We start from the raw sequence: 11162 nt of genomic DNA, 5'->3' as shown, positions 1-11162 counted from the left end.
CAACAAGGCAGAACCCATGAGGCAGTGACAGTGAACAGAGTGGGGCTGCAGTGGGGAGGGGATGTCACCAAGGGTCCTCGGAGCACACTGCCTGTGTGGGGGGGACTTATTCTGAGGAGAGAGGGGACTTTGCGGGAGGAGGAGGAGGGGTGGGCTGCCCCCGCCCCCAGAGGCGAGAGGACGGCAGCTGCAGGCGGACGTGGGGAGAGGCCAGGCTCTGAGCACTTTGGAGGTGAGCTAGGAGGACTTCCGCCCAGAACAGAGGAGACTCAGGCAAGAGTCCCTGGGACACTTATCGGGGAGGTGGTGGCCCAGGCTGGGACTCACCTGGCCTGAAGGCACAGGGCACCATGTGTCCTGTGACCCCTGATGGGGTGGCCGGGAACGAGACGGCCACGGGTCTCTGTGGGTCCCGGGCCCTCTGTACGGAGGCGAGCCAGCCCTGCCGCCCGGCTCTGCAGGGCGGTCTGCTCTGAGGGCTGTACCCTGCTTCCTCTGTGGGAAAGTCCTCCACAAGCTGGGTTTCTGTGTCTCGGAGGAGGAGATCCGCAAGGTGGTGGCCACCATGCCTGGGGCCATCGAGCCAGTCTTGTGTGCAGTGAGGGGTAAGGTGGAGGCGAGTGAGGACCCGCCCGGCAGGGCTGGCCGTGTGGGTACCGTCGTACAGCCTTGGAACTGGCTGAGAGTAAAACCAGGAAATGGGTGGGGATGAAGCCGCGGGTCCCCACGGCCCCGGGGCCCAGGCTGCAGTGAAGTCTGGGTCCCCACGGCCCCTTCCAGCCTGACCTGTCTGCTTCCCTTTTCAGAAGCGCTCAGGCCCAGCGTCCCCCAGTGAGCCCCTCCCTGCTCCCTGTCTGTGACTGGGAGACCCAGGCAGGCCTCCTGTCGGCGACAGGAGCAGAGTCAGCCCCTCCTGCCGGTCTCCCTGCACAATGTTTGAACCCTCTGCCAGGGTTCAAACCCTTGGACCCAGGAGCCTCCAGTGGCGACACTGACAGACCATGGGTGGGGCTCACCGCCTCTGCACACGCTGGTAATGGCCAACCGCCCCCCCCCAACAAGTGGGCACCCCCGGGCCCTGTCCACTGGCCGTGCGGGGTGGCCATCGTTCAATGGTCACCTCTCCAAACGGGGAAGCCGTTCAGAGGCACCGAGGGCTGCGCCTGGGCACCACGTTAGGCCTGACTGTGCCCCTGTGGCGCTGTGTGGGCTGAGCCCACCACCCCACCACGCCCCTGTGTGCCCCTCTCCCAGCCGGAGGCCCTGAGCTGGCGGTCGGCTTATCTCACAGGCCTGCCGAGCCCCTCAGCGCCCTCCGGGGCGGAGACCTTTGGGAGTCAGAGGGCTCCAGAGGAGACGGGCTGCTGGGCACACAGAGGGTGGGCCCCATCTCGAGCCCTCTGTGCCCCCGGCCCCACCTCCGCTGGCCCGCGGGCCAAAGGCCCCGGGTTTGCCTTTCAGTCGGGGCCCAGCTGGCGAGCCCTGGCAGCTCCTGGACCCTGGGCTGCAGCAGCTGCTGGAGGAGGAGCAGCAGGTGCTGGGTGTGCTGCAGGAGGCAGTCAAGGTACAGGCCTGGGCACCCCCCGAGCAGCCCGGACTGGTGTGCGGCGAGGCGGTGGGGGGCAGGCGGGGCCCCTGACCGGGACCCACGTTTAGGTGGATTATTTAAATACAGGACGTTCCGAAGATACCTAGAAGCCCCCATCCCCATGGACTGACCACCCAGCTTCACCAGTTATCAAAGCCTGGGGCCCACGAGCCAGGGGCTGCAGACTCACAGGCGATGCCACCGGATGTGCTGGACAGCAGCCCAGGGGCTATGGGGCCAGGTCAGGGAGCAGAGGCACATCCCTAAGGTGCACACCTGGTTCTGGGACGCAGCCTGGTTCTGGGACGCAGCCTGGCTCTGGGGGCGCAGCCTCTTCCCCTCTCTCTCACCAAGGGTCTCCAGCATTCCTGGGTTCAGGAGGTGCTCAGGTCCCTTCACTGCCGCACAGCGACCACTGCGTGCTCCCCCAGCACCCTGGGAGCACAGGCTGCATCTTTGGGCCCAAGACAGTGGGGGGGTGGGGTGGCTGTGCAGGCTGAACATGTCGGGCCTCAGGGTCCGAGGGGTTGTCAGGAATTGTGATGACAGCACGGTTCCCGAGGGCTGCGCGGATCTCCACTCAGTTTTCTTAAGGGAGCAGGAAAGTGGTGTCATCGCGTGGTTTGCGTGTGTTGGAGAGCAGAGAGGAAGCCATGGTAGGGACGAAGCTGCTGTCTCGCGCCCATGGCCGTGGCTCTGGCCCCTGGGCTAACACAGGGGGCCCTGGCCTCCGTGGGCCCTTGAATAACATGGGTTTGAATGGCGTGTGTGTTTTTCAGTAGATATGCACCACGGCGCTGCGCTGTGTGTGCTGCAGACCCAGGGTGCGGGACTGAACGTAAAGCCGTAGGCGGGTTATTGGCTGTGCGGGGGGGGTGCTGTTTGGCACCTCTAACATCCCGCTGCCACTCCTCACCGCGTTGTTCAGCTGCCAACTGTGTTTTATTTTATGAAACCCAGAGGGGAAAACAGTTCACCTGCCACTTAAGATAGTGACACAGTTAAGTGCCCTTCCCGTGACTGTCACTGATGTAAGACAAAGCAGGTGGGGGAGGGCCGTGGAGGGGCCTGGATGTGCCAGGCCGGAGCCTCCCGCGTGGACTGAAATTAGAACTGGACACGCTCAATCGGCATGCTGCCTCGGGACGCCCCTGGCCTTCACAGCTGTCACTGGGGAGAGGTGTGGCCAGGCCGCATGGGGCGGGGGCACGCTGGGCCTGCTGGTGCACCCTGTCCAGGGTCCTCGGAGGGGTCTGTCTGCTGAGAGGCCGACGCCCTGCCTCGGCCAGCTGGAGCCATCTGTCCTTGGACACAGCATCTAGGGGGCAGATGAGCTTTTCGAAATATTCTTTTTCACCTGCTTGAGGGAGGCGGGCTCTGTGTTCCCAGCAACGGAGGCTTGCGCCGTGGCCTCCCTTGGAAGGAGGCTCAGCAGGGCCAGCGGCTGCACTGGAGGCAGGACCGCTGAGCAGGGGCGCTGAGTAGGGGCGACCGTCGGTCTTCACGGGAGCGTCTTCTTGGCTGTTTCCCTTCAGAAGTGAGCCCTGCACATGGCGCTGCACCATCAGCAGGCATGCTCCAAGGACCTGCCCGGGGCCGGGCAGGGGCTGCAGAGCGGATAGGCCGGGAGGCTCCCAGTCTCAGCCCGTGGCTGGCAGGACCCAGGAGTAGGCTGGACGGGATGGGGGAGGGAAGCCAGCCTGTCCCTCTCGTGTCCTGCCCTCCATCACCCTGGGTCCCCTCAGGCTCATTTCGGGGACCCACATCGTCTCCGTCCAGGGTGCCCCACTCGAGGGCCTTTGGTCTGACCACTGGCTGTGTGGCCTTGTAGCCCAGGGCTGAAGCTGCCCAGCTCCAGAGGGTGGACACGTGTCCCTCAGGGACGTGTGTTTTCCTGCAGGTCCTGCAGATGAAGGCGGCCAGACTGGAGCACCTGCTGAAGCTAAAGGACCAGCGAATTGGAGCTCGTGCAAGAGACCAGCCCCGGTGACAGAGGGACGCCCAGGGCCAGAGGGGCCCCACTCCCCGTCCACCAGACTCGGACTTTGAACCCACACGGAACCCCCCCAGACCAGGTGCTTCCGGGTGTGGCCGCACACCGTCCAGCAGGCTCAGAGCGCCGCGGGGGCCCGAGCGAGTGTGTCCACAAGCATGAGGCCTGGGCCCGTCCCGGCTGCGCGTCTCAGGGCTCCCGGCCGGTGTGGCTCTCCTGCGCCCGAGACTGGTTTGGACGTGAAGACTTGGGTCCGATTCCCCGGAGGCCCTAAGCTGTCCCGTCATCACTGTGTATGTGAATGTGGAGGGTCTGCGGTGTGCTGTGTGCCGTGGGGGCCCGGGGGCGGCAGCGTTGCTTGTCAGCTCACCTGAAGTCCCCGAGGACCCCGGAGAAAAGGCTCGCTGGGAGGTCGTGTGCCCTGAAGAGAGCCTGTGGGGCCCGGCAGAGGCTCGTGGTAATCGCCACGTCTGCTCTGGAGGCCGGGGGGTCAGAGCGGAGCCAGGACCTGTGCGACGGGCCTCACCCAGGCCACGTGGGGCCCCTGGCCCTGGACGGGGACTTCAGGGCGGTGGGTGGGTGTGGCTAGGTGCCCCAGACGCTGAGGGGGGCTGGGGGTGGGGACAGGGGCTGCATCCTGCTGGCTTCCGTGTCCTGGCATCCAGGCTGGGGGGCTGGGGGGCACCCCAGAGCCTTGCTTCTGCTTCCCGCCCACTGACTCACATCCTGGGCCCCTGCAGGGTTTCAGGAAGTGGCGTCAGAGCTGAAAACCTCTGTCAGGGTTTCAGGGCTGCTTCCAGCTCTGAGTCAGCCTGCATCCTCCCTGAGTCAGACTGCGCGGCCGCGGCCCCATGGCCCAGGTCAGGGCCATGGCGCTCCGAGGGCGGGCTCCGAGGCCCTTGCGGGGAGAATCAGGGCTTGAGCTCCCTAGAAGCACAGCTGAGGCCGAGGACCTGCTCCCTCCGGGAGGGGCCCTGCCTCCGGGAGAGGCTGGATGGGGCCATCTCTGAGGGTTGCCCTGGACACAGCCTCAGGGGGCAGCACGTTGCGGTGGGGGTAGCAGCCCTGCCTGTGGAGCCAGGACCGCAGGATCCGTGTGCTGGGTCTTCCAGACTGCCAGCCGCGGGGTTCCGGGCCACAAGCAGCCCCTACTGATTCCTAGCGTCAGGAGCTAGCAGGCCAACGGAGATGAGCTCCCGCAGCCCGGAGCTCACAGTGTCTTGCCAGCTGGGCAGGAGTCTGGGTGTGGTGCAGGCTCCCGCAGCCTCCCTCCACCTCAGGGTACAGCAAGGGGCTGCCACTGTGTTCCAGGGCCAGACACCCAGACGCGCCCACGCAGGAGGCTGGCTGGCCCTTTGCTGAAGCAGGAGCCTGCAGTGGGCATCGCACATGTGCCTGTGTCAGGGAGTGCCCATGTGCTCGCTCACCAGCGGAGGTGGCCATGGGGCTGGCCCGGAGGCTGGGCTTTGGAGACAGAGGGTGGAGCTTGGGAAACATAGCCCAGGGCACAGGGCTGCCCTGACAGGGACCCTGGGAGCAGGTGCTGAGCTGCAGGGGCCAGAGGTGGGCCCCGGATCGCTGGCCTGCAGACGAGCCCACAGGTGGCCCCTGCAGGGGTCCCAGCCAGAGCCCCCGCCCTACTCCAGCTTCGAGGGGCCTTAAGCCCAGGGCTGGGGCTGGGGGCAGGCAGGGGACTCACCGTGGGGCCCGAGGCGGGGAGAGCTCAGAAGGGGCTGGGCCACCAGCAGGGGCAGGAATGCAGAGGAGCAACCCAAGTAGGGTCGGGCTCGGGGCGCATCGGCAGGGCCTGATTCGGGGGCCCTGGAGGGAGGCCCCTGACCTGGATGGTGGGCCTGGGGGACGTGTGACGGGCAGTGGATCTGAGTCCTGCTGGGTCACAGGCAGAGCTGGCTCAGGCCTGGGTCCCGGGGGAGAAGCAGAGGCGGGGCTCTCTCTGGAAGAACACGAGAAGGCCGCCCGCTGGTCTATCCCTTGGGCGCCGCCGTTGTGCTCTCACCGTTGCTGGCTGTGGACTCAAGGCAGCTCTCTGGTTCGGTCACTCCAGCTTTCTCCGGCTGTGAACTGTGCGGCGCAGAGACTGCCGGGCAGTTAGCAGGGAGGTAAGGCCAGGCTGCCCTCCCCCAGCCCAGGAAGCAGACCCCAAGCCCTGGTAAGTGTCTCCGTGCGCAAGGTGGACGCTTGGGCACTTGGTGCGTCGTCTGACAGAGCTTTCTGCACGTGTTAAGTACATCATAATTTAAAAAACATTTTTAAGGGGAAAACCTTAGGAGGCACAGAGGTGTAAATGAGGTCCTGAGGGCCCAGCAGTGGGCCCAGGGTGGGTCGAGGTCAGTGGGCAGCCCGGGCTTCCCCAACCTTTGTGAAATGGGAAAGTGGAGGTGCCCGGGACAGCCGCGCCCACACTGCCCAGGAGCGGCGCCGGGCTGGCCCGAGGGCGACTCCGCGTGGCCGGGACAGAAATTGCGCCTTCCCGACCCTCCTTCAAAAGCAGTAACACGCCGAGTCCTGCAAGGAACCACCACCCTCTCCTGTGCGCGCTGTCTAGCGGCCGAGAGCCAGAGAGCGGGATGGAGCAGGGAAATGTGAGGCCTGGGGTGGGGGCGGGGTGCGCCCCCCAGAAATAGAGCCGGGTGGGGAGATGAAAACAGAGCCTGACGTGTGGGAGCGGGGGCCACGGAAGCCCACCACACCTGACTCCCGAGTAAAGGCGTGAAGAAAATGAGGGGCTGGCGGCTCAGGCAGAGGAGCAGCCAATACAAGGGCATCTCGAGCAGGGCTCCGTGCTGCGGCTGCGGGGCGGGGAGGGCAGGGGGCCTGAGGCTGAGAGGCGGAGGCTGGCGCTGTTCAGGCAGGGCCACCGTGGCCACCGGGCAGCAGGAGGCACCTGACAGCCCTGGGGGGCAAAGCCCTGAGAAGTCAGGTTCCGGGGGGAGCCTGGGAGGCAGAGCTGGTGGGCCCGATGTCACGGGCATCACTAACGCGGCACGTTTAGAGAGTTCCAGAAGATGGGAGGGCGGGTGCTCAACCAAAGGGCCCCGGAGCCATCACGCGGGGTTGGTGGGGGCCGAACCCCGGGCTCTCGGCTCCCCCGGGGCATCAAGGCTGAGCGAGCTCGCCAGGCTGTGTTTCCGAGCTGTGAGGTAGGGCAGCCGGCCTGACGTTGCGCGTGCATTAAACATGCTGTGACGCCTAGAAAACACCTTTCAGGGAAAAACACCCTAGACACGCAAAACGTACGAGAAGTGAACCGGTGACGGGGAGCTTCCAGAAAACGGACTTAGAGGTTCAGCCAGAACACGGTTTGTTTAGCTCAAGGTTGTGATTAAATTCAGGTAGTAAATTAAGCAGAGCGGAGTGCAATCGACTGAGATTAGAAATGAAGGCACGGAGAAGACGCAGGAAAGGACGCGTGAGCATGTTGGGGCAATGGCCGCTGCCCCGAGGGCCACCAGGCCCTCAGCACCCACAGGCCTGGGGCTCCAGGCCCCTCTGGCGGCCCCGCCGCTGCCACGGGATTGTGGGGGGAGGTGGGGGAAGCTGCCCTGGAAGGGACGTGGCTCACGCGTAGAAAGTGATAAAAAGATGCCCAGAGAACAGGCTGGCGGAAACCCGCACGATTCACAGCGATGGCCCCCGGGGGGCAGAATGGTCGCTTCTGTATTGTCGACAGTCTTGGCAACATGTTGTTCTGTAATGGGAAAAAAATGAGAATAATGGCTCTAACAAGCTCGCCTGAGAGACAGGCCTGCTGCTGCGCCCCATGTACGCTTGACATCCGTCCCCTCATAGACCCTGAAAAGGACACACTTGTTAAGAGAGAGAAGCTCCCTCAGAACCAGCCAGCGGGGTGGCCGAGGGCCTGGTCCGTCTCTTGGCCTTCAGCCCTGCTGGGCCTCACCCACCAGCGAAAATGGGACCGTCCAGGAGAGGGTTGTTGGGAGTCCAGGGGCCAGAGCAGCCCTAGCCTCACCCCAGGGGAGGCGTGAGGACCCCAGGCTCTGATCCCACCGCCGCCCCCCAGGTGTTCTGGGGGGGTGTCTTTGTTCCCGCAGTGTAGCAGGCCACATGGTGCGATGAAGTGGTACCTGACCTCTGTGACCCCCACTCCACCCGTCAAGTCAGCTGAGTGGCCATCCAGGCAGAGGGCATGCCCACAGGGCAAGGAGGGTGGGCAGGGGCCGTGCAGGGCTGGGTGGGGGTGTGGCATGTCTGGACACCTTTACTGCCAGTCACCTGGGCTGCCACCGCCCCCCCGACCCCTGGCCCCGGATGACAGCATGCCGCCCACCCTGCTCGCTGGGTGCAGCCACACACGGGCAGCTGGCCGGTGGGTGTCGAGCCCTCTCTGGGCTCCCAGAGGAAAGCCCAGCCTCACAGGCCGGGCCCCGGGAGAGACCAAGCATTCCTCGCCGGCCCCCGCAGCCCCTTCACCACTGCGAGGTCACAGCCCCAAACCCACAGGCCCTCACACACATGCTCACACATATGTGCGTGCACACTCAGCCCCCGGGGCTCCCCCTCTATTTCCCACCGCCTGTGGCCCTGGCTCTGACCTTCCGGGCTGGGCGCTCCTCTGTGACCCACGGCTGCCTGAAGCAGGGGGTCTCGGGACGCCCCCCGAAGTGTGGCCCTTAGCCTGGCAGCTAGGATAGGTCAGCCCCAGCCCAGCCCCCTCCCAGGTCAGGGGCAGCGAGTCCACGGGGGCGGCTCAGCTGGGGGCTCCCACCCGCCCAGCCCAGCCCAGCCCAGCAGCTTCTCCATCCAGGATTGTGGGAAGGGGCCCCTGGGAGGCACCTGGAGCCGAGAGGATGTTGGTTCCAGCTTAGGCTGCCCTTGTCCTTGGGAAGCGAGGCTCCCCCGCTGGTCTGGGCCTCGGTTTCCTCCTCAGCCGCGGGGGCCAGCGCTGAGGGAAGCAGGAGGTGCCCAGTCTCAGGCTGTGCCCTCACCCGCAGCGCTCCCCACCCCTCACTGACCCCCAGGCCTCTACTAAGGGGCCCTCGGTACCTGCGGGGACCCAGAGGGGCCTTGGGTCAGGGACGCTGAGCTGGCCTGAGGAGCGCTGTCTGCCTGTGGGTCAGCCAGCTGGGGGCCCAGGAGACTGCCACGGGCAGCAGCCGCCACTGAAGGTGACAGGTCCCTCCCCAAACCTGGAGCCCAGCCCCGTGAGAAAGAGACCCCCGGCCCCTGGGTCATGGACAGCAGTGACCGTGCGGGGGCCGGGGGGCTGGGGACCTGGGCCGAGCCTGGGGTCCGGGCCCAGGGCTGGTGGGCAGGGCTGAGTGTGCGTGCGAGCCTGTGTGACAAGCCCAGTGGCCCAGGCTGTGGGCCGGTGGCCGGGGGTGGGGCTGTCAGGTCAGCAGTCTGGAAAAGGCGGCCCCAATCCTCCCTTGGGTTGGGGGTCCTGGGAAGGCCAAGGGTGCCCTGGGAAGGGCCGTCTATGCCGCGGCCTTGAAGGGCGGAGGGCAGTTCCCATGGCCGGGCAAGTGTTCCGGATCCGCCCCGGAGAGGGGAGAGAAAATAACCAGAAGCCGAGATTATCTCCCCAGCAAGGGAGCTGCTCAGACACAACCTTGAAACCCCGACAGGAGGCTGGGGGGGGGGGCCCGGGTCCAGGCTTAACTCCTTGTCTTCCGTCCCGGCCCTTCCTCAGAGCCTCCAGGCCCAGCCTGGCCCACGCATGGGTCCCGCCTGGGGACCCAGCGCCCACAGGGGCTTCCCACAGGTGCCCAGGGCCACCGGGGCCTCTGACCGCGGTCACGCTGGCCGCACGGCCCTCCCAACCGGGCCGGGCTCAGGCTCTCGGCGCCAGAAGCCCCGAGCCCAGGAGGCCCCGGAAGCCACAGGAGTCTCGGCCCGGACCTGGTTTCCCGTCCCCCCCCCCCCCGCCAGGCCCACGTCCTCTCCACAAACAGGGTGTAGGGACACCAGATTGAGCAAATAAAAATCCAGGGCACCCAGTTAAAGTCCAGTTTCAGACCAACAACGCGTAATTCTCCCTGTGGCCACGCTCCCCATGTTACCACGTGTTCTCCACCACGAGGACCTCAGGCCGCCGGGATTTGCACCCCCCTGCTCTTTGAGGGGCCTTGGAGAGGTTTCCAGTCTGAGGACACTGCCATTCCAGTCCGTCTGGGGCAGTCCCTCTTGGGTGGACAGACACCAGGGAGTGGAATTGCCACGTCACAGGGCGGACACCGCTTCAACCTGCTGTCTCCGGACGGGTTGGCCATTTTCAGAGCCTCCTTTGATGGGTGGGGAAACTGAGGCCAGGAGAGGCGGCCTGCACAGCACGTGTGAGCTGCCACCAGGCCTCGGCCGCGCCCTGGGGAGGGGCTGCTGACCTTGCCTTGCCTGCCCCTTGGGATGGGGAGCGCCAGTGGAGAATAACCCAGGGAATGCAGGTCAGGTTGGGGCACAGGGCAGGATTGGGGTGCAGGACAGCTTGGGGTACAGGGCAGAGGCCTAGGTCTCTCTGTTCCACAGGCCACCCTCTCTGGGAACCCACCAAGGGTTAATGTAGGCTACCTCCTGGTGGCTGGAAACTTTGGCTTGAGCTAGCAGACAGCTGTGGGGACCCCCCCCCAGGAATGGAGCAACGGGAGGGAGTGAGCAGTCCTGAAGGACACCCCTTATCACCAGTCAATTCCATGCCAAGCACGTCCTCCAGGGCCGGCAAGGATACTTTCTGTCTTGTGGGCAAACGGTGGGCCGGGCCCAGCATGTTTTGTGTTCCAGGGGCCGCTTGTGGTGCCTCTGCACCCAGGGTTTGGCTGGACCCAGCAGGGGGCCCTGCCCCAGGTGACAGGGACCACGACGCAGCGCCCGGGGTTGTGTGGACGCCAGAGCGGGCAAACAGGAAGGCTTCCCGCAGTGGGGTCCGGCCAGCAGCTGCAGAAGTGAGGGGCAGGACCCTGTGTCCCTTGTCCAGCCGCCCTGGAATCCAGCTGCTGTGTCTGCCCAGGGGGACCGTCCTCACCACTTAGGGAGGGAGCTGGACCTGGCAGGCATTGCTCCACTCGGCTCCTACAAAAATCTGACGTGGGCGGGGGGGGGGGGGGGGGGTGGTGGTCCCTGGACGGGTCTGCGGCCAGAGAGCAGGAAGGGGCAGCCCGGGGGCCTGGGTTCCTGCTCTGGGCTCAGGTCCCACTGAAAGCCCTGAGGGGCCGCACAGCGCCTTGAGGCAGGGCGAGCACTTGGGATGCACCCGCTGGGCAGCGAGCCGGCCTCAGCGCCCTCTGGCTGGGGCCTTCCTGCCCTCGGCCGTGCAGGAAGCTGGCCCTGAGTCCCCTCCTTCACCTTCAGAAGCCACAGAGCAAGCCCTCCAGGGGCTGAGACCCCAAGGGTCTGGGCCCTCCAGGGGTCCAGGTGGGCTGGATGGGACTGAAACCTGCCGTGGAAGGCAGGCCCAGCCCCTCAGCCGCCCCCTCCCTGTGCCTAGCTCTACGTGGCAGCCTGAGGGGGGCTCCTGGACACACAGTCTACTCCCTGCCACCCTTGGGGAAACACAGACAGTGGGTCCAGCCCCCTCACCCCAGCTGGCCTCCCACCCGAGCCCCCCAG

Source organism: Lagenorhynchus albirostris, chromosome 16 (assembly GCF_949774975.1).
Source record: "Lagenorhynchus albirostris chromosome 16, mLagAlb1.1, whole genome shotgun sequence".
Taxonomy (NCBI): Eukaryota; Metazoa; Chordata; class Mammalia; order Artiodactyla; family Delphinidae; genus Lagenorhynchus; species Lagenorhynchus albirostris.
The sequence above is the reverse complement of the archived record's forward strand: the minus strand, read 5'-3'. Positions refer to the sequence as shown.